The following is a 6,000-nucleotide window of genomic DNA, read 5'->3' as shown; positions in this document are numbered from 1 at the left end:
TACGATGAAACGGACAGCACCTCCCCTATTTATATGAATTCACACAAGTCAATACAATCACCAAACAGCCCAAACAACATCATTAATAATCATATTGAGCCTCCCAAAATAGTCCACCAACCAACAACATTACTACCAAGCCTTTCGATATATATTTCACAAGTTCTAGCATCAACGACTTAGCCACAACTTGGATAATCTTAAATATATATAGAGTAAGAGGTTACTTACCTTTAAACAGAAAGAACAACTCCAATTTGACCTTATTTTTCCACGAAATATCCCTTCAATTCTGCCACAAGAACAAGGAAGCGAAACTAGCAATTAATTCGGGTTTTTCGGCACTAGAATTACTTTAGAATACTTGAAATCACCTAGGGTTGATATTAAAAACTTGAATGTGTATTTACAGAACATAAAACACTTAAAACAACCTCCCACACGAGCTGGAACAACACAAAAATCAGCAACAACAAGAAGAACAAGAAACTTACTAGCGCCACGGGATTCCCGACATTTGATTTGTGTTGTTTGCCCTTTGTTTGGGTCTTGGATCATGAGAGAACCTTGAGAGACTGTTTTTAGGGTTATAAGGTCTGAATATACTGAAAAATAATGACTTAAAACGGGGTTGAGGTATCTTATATATGTCCATATGTCTTAAACCGCCTTTGTGGGCCCCATAGAGAGCAGCTTGGCGCACTCTTGCAAAAATGCGAATATCTCTCTATTCCGAGATCGTATCGACGAACGATTTAATGAGTTGGAAAATAGACTCATAGATCTTCAATTTGATATGTAGATCACCCCATAATTCTAAGCACATTGGGAGAAAAATGCAGTAATATTTGACCTAAAGTTTAAGTAAAATTATAAACCTAAGTTGCGACAACTTTTATCGACTTTTGTTTCATAACTCGCTTGACTTCAAGACTTATGATACGGATATTATATGATTCAAATACATTAAAACAAGACCTCTTGGGACAGTTAATCACCTCTAGTGTTACCCGAAAATACGGGTTACAACATCCTTGATTCGTTTAACTTCTAATACTTGTTAACCACTCTTATACACCCTTGTATTATTTAAGACCAATAGGATTAACTTCTTATCATCTCAAAGATAATCTCTTCTTGGATTTACGTCGACTAACTTACGGCGTGATCTATGGTATACGAATTTGGGTTGTAACACCCTCTCCCCCTTAGGAACATTCGTCCTCGAATGTAAGGGTTTATGGGGTGTCTAACTCATCGTGGATTCCGACGGAGATTTCCGGCTGAGTTTCCCCTATAAAATGGACACTAGCCAAACTTGCAAGCAGTTAAACCCAACCTATGGCCTTACAAGACTATACAAAGCATTATGGATATGTACATTATCTGCATATCACCATTTTGTATTAAAAAAAGAGTATTCACAAGCTATTGCTTACCTCATAGAGCCGTTTCACCTTATAATGCGTCCTTCTTTCCCCCGGCATCCTCGTTATCTTCAGTCTGGAATAGGTAAGGGTATTTAGACTTCATCTCCTCTTCTGCTTCCCATGTCATTTCTTCGATATTCTTGTTCCTCCATAATACTTTCACGGAAGCTACATCCTTTGTTCTCAGCTTGCGGACTTGTCAATCTAATATAGCAACTGGCACTTCATCATATGATAGGTCCTTTGTAACTTGTACATATTTGATAGGGACGACCCGAGAAGGGTCTCCAATACATTTTCTCAACATAGATTCATGGAATACCGGGTGGACAAATTCCAATTCAGATGGCAATTCTAACCGTAAGCAACCTGTCCAATTCGTCGAAGAATTTTGTACGGCCCAATATACCGCGGACTCAACTTACCCTTCTTCCCAAAACGCATAACACCCTTCATCAGCGAGATCTTCAGGAAAACCCAATCACAAACCTCAAATTCCAGATCATGACGTCGGACATCGGAATAAGACTTTTGCCTGCTTTGTGCCGTCCTCAGTCGCTCTTGTATCACTTTCACCTTCTCAATGGCTTGGTGAATCAAATCTTGCCCATATAATTCTGTCTCACCGACTTTGAACCATCCAACTAGTGATCAACATCTCCTCACGTACAGTGCCTCATACGGGGCCATTTTAATACTGGAATGGTAGCTATTATTGTAGGCGAATTCTATAAGTGCCAGATGGTCATCCCAATTCCCTTGAAATCTAGAACATATGCTCGTAGCATATCTTCAAGCGTCTGAATGGTACGTTCAGCCTGTCCATCAGTCTGCGGATGGAATGCAGTGCTGAGATTTACTTGTGTGCCTAAACCCTTCTGAAAAGACCTCCAAAATTTAGCCGTAAATTGAGCTCCTCGGTCTGATATAATAGATACCAGCACACCATGAAGCCTAACAATCTCCTTGATATACAACTTCTCATAATCTTCAGCCGTGTAAGTTGTCTTAACTGGCAGAAAATGGGCAGATTTTGTAAGTCGATCAACTATCACCCAGATGGAGTCAAACTTATGATAAGAGCGAGGTAATCCAATAATGAAGTCCATATTAATCACCTCCCATTTCCAGGTCGGAATCTCTATATTCTGAATCAATCCACTGGGTTTCTGATGCTCGATCTTTACTTGTTGACAATTAGGACACTGGGCTACAAATTCTGCAATAGACTTCTTCATGTTATCCCACCAATACTACTTGTTAACGTCATGATACATCTTTGTCGAGCCAGGATGGATAGAATATCGGGACTGATGAATCTCAATCATAATCTTCTCTCGCAACCCTGCCACACTAGGCACACATAATCGGCCCTGGTATCTCAGTGTCCCATCTCCTCCGATCTTGAAAGTTGTAATCTTACACTGCTGAATTCCCTCTCTCAATCTTACTAAGGTAGGATCTTCATATTGCCGTGCTTTTACCTCGGCTACCAAAGATAATTCTGCTGTATTCTGTACAGTAACACCTCCGTCATCAGAGTCCAACAATCTGATTCTCATATTGGCCAGCTGGTGAAGCTCTTTGGTCAACCCTTGTCTACCTGCCTCAATATGTATTAAGCTTCCCATTGACTTACGGCTGAGAGCGTCTGCCACAACATTGGCTTTACCGGGATGGTACAATATCTCGACGTCATAGTCTTTCAGTAATTCAAGCCACCTACGCTGCCTCAAATTCAACTCCTTCTGCTTGAAGATGTATTGTAAACTCTTGTGATCTGTGTAGATGTCAACATGGACGCCGTATAAGTAGTGTCGCCATATCTTCAAAGCATATATTACTGCAGCCAATTCCAAATCATGAGTCGGGTAATTCTTTTCATGCTTCTTTAATTGTCTTGATGCATAAGCAATCACCTTCCCACGTTGCATCAATACGCACCCCAAACCTATACCTGAGGCATCACAATAACCACATAACCTTCTGTTCCTTCTGGGAGAGTGAGCACTGGCGCGGATGTCAATCGATTCTTTAGCTCCTGAAAACTATGTTCACAAGCATCAGACCACTGGAACTTGGTAGCTTTCTGTGTTAACTTAGTCAATGGTGCTGATATAGAGGAAAACCCTTCTACAAACCGCCTATAATATCCTGCTAGCCCCAGGAAGCTGCGGACTTCTGACGGTGTTGTAGGTCTCGGCCAATTCTTCACTGCATCGATCTTCTGAGTGTCGACACTAATACCCTCATCAGATATCACATGGCCAAGGAATGCTACTGAGTTCAGCCAGAATTCACATTTAGAGAGCTTAGCATATAACCTATGATCCTGAAGGGTCTGTAATACTATCCGCAAGTGGCCCACATGTTCCGCCTCCGAACGAGAATACACCAGAATGTCATCAATGAATACGATCACGAACATATCAAGATAGGGCCTGAATACACTATTCATGAGATCCATAAAAAGCTGTTGGGGCATTTGTTAGCTCGAACGACATCACCAAGAACTCAAAGTGCCCATATCTTGTCCGGAAGGCCGTCTTTGGAATATCCTTCTCCTTAACCCTTACCTAATGATACCCTGAACGCAAGTCAATCTTGGAGAAATACTTGGCACCCTGGAGTTGGTCAAACAGGTCATCAATCCTTAGAAGTGGATACTTGTTCTTTATTGTAAACTTATTCAACTGTCGATAATCGATACACATCCTTAACGACCCATCTCTCTTCTGCACGAACAAGACTGGTGCACCCCAAGGTGAAGTGCTAGGCCTAATGAAACCCTTATCCAGCAAGTCCTTCAACTGCGCCTTCAACTCTCGCAACTCTGTCGGGCCCATCCTGTATGGAAGGATAGAGATCGGTTGAGTGTCAGGCAACGCATCAATGCTAAACTCAATCTCCCTTTCAGGAGGAAGGCCTGGGAGTTCATCTGGGAAAACATCTGGAAATTCATTGACCACGGGGATTGATTGTAAAGTAGGCGACTTCGCCTCCGCATCCCTAACGCGAACAAGATGATAAATGTAACCTTTTGAGATCATCTTCCTTGCCTTAAGATAGGAAATAAACCTACCTTTCGGCATAGCAATGTTCCCCTTCCATTAAATGGTGGGTTCACCAGGAAACTGAAACCTAACCATCTTCGTACGACAATCAACATTTGCATAGCATGAGGCCAACTAGTCCATTCCCATTATCACATCGAAATCAACCATTTCTAACTCAAATAAATTTGCCGAGGTTTGATGACTACAAATCATCACAGTGCAACCTTTATATACCCTTCTAGCAATCACAGAATCTCCTATCGGAGTGGATACCACAAGTGGTTTACTTATCAATTCAAGTTCAATGCCAAACTTACTAGCCACAAAGGGTGTAACATATGATAAGGTAGATCCTGGATCAATTAGCGCATATACATCATAAGAAAACACAGACAATATACCTGTAACAACATCCGGAGACGACTCGAGATCTTGTCAACCTACTAGAGCATAGGTTCGATTTTGAGCACCACTCGAACTCGGCACTGAACCTCTACCTCTACCACGACCTATCGACTGTTGAAAAACTTGTGCTGGAGGTCGAACTGATGAGGAAGAACCAGACATAGATCCAGTCGGCTGAGCCATACCACCACCTCCTCTGTTAGGACAATCCCGCATCATATGGCCAGGCTGTCCGCAAGAATAGCATGCATCAGAACCTCGACGGCACAGTCCAAAGTGGGCCTTGCCGCACTGATCACAACGAGGTGTTGGGGGTCTCGTCTGACTAGTATCTCTATGAAATTGTGAGCCTGATGCCCTCGAACTCTGACCTGAACCAGAATAGGTAAATCGATCATACCGAGGCCTCTGAAACTGTGGAGGAGCACTAGCTACAGGTGGCGCCGAAAATCCTCGAAGATTGGGGCCTGATACTGCCTCTGAACTCATCAGAATACCCTGCAAATCTCGCCCTCTTATGCTGGCCCCTATCCTGCTCCCTATCTTCCCTTTGCTGGCGCTTACGATCCTCTAGGGTCTGGGCATAAGCCTGAATACGGGAAATATCCATGCCCTCTACCAAGGAGGTTGTTGTGCACTCATTTATCAGATGTGGTCCCAACCCATTCACGAACAGATGCACCCTATCACTCATCTCGGACACCATATGGGGAGCATACCTTGCTAAAGAATCAAACTGTATACTGTACTCTCGTACATTCATATTACTCTGTCGAAAGTTCAAGAACTTATCATCTCTAGCTCGTCGTATCTCAACTGGCAAGTAGTGACGAAGAAAGGCCTCAGAAAATTCCTTCCACATGGCTGGAGGAGCGTTCGGACCCCTAGATCTCTCCCAACTATCATACCAGAAAATCGCTAAATCCCGTAATCGATAAGAAGCCAACTCTACTACCTCCGTATCACTAGCATGCATAACCCGCAATGTACGATGAACCTGATCAATAAATATTTGTGGGTCCTACTTGGGGTCTGATCCGGTAAACACTGGAGGGTCTAGATTAATAAAATCACGAACTCTCGTACTAACCAGTTTATCAGCAGCACCG

The sequence above is a fragment of the Nicotiana tomentosiformis genome, chromosome 3 (assembly GCF_000390325.3).
Source record: "Nicotiana tomentosiformis chromosome 3, ASM39032v3, whole genome shotgun sequence".
Taxonomy (NCBI): Eukaryota; Viridiplantae; Streptophyta; class Magnoliopsida; order Solanales; family Solanaceae; genus Nicotiana; species Nicotiana tomentosiformis.
Note: the sequence above shows the minus strand (reverse complement) of the source record.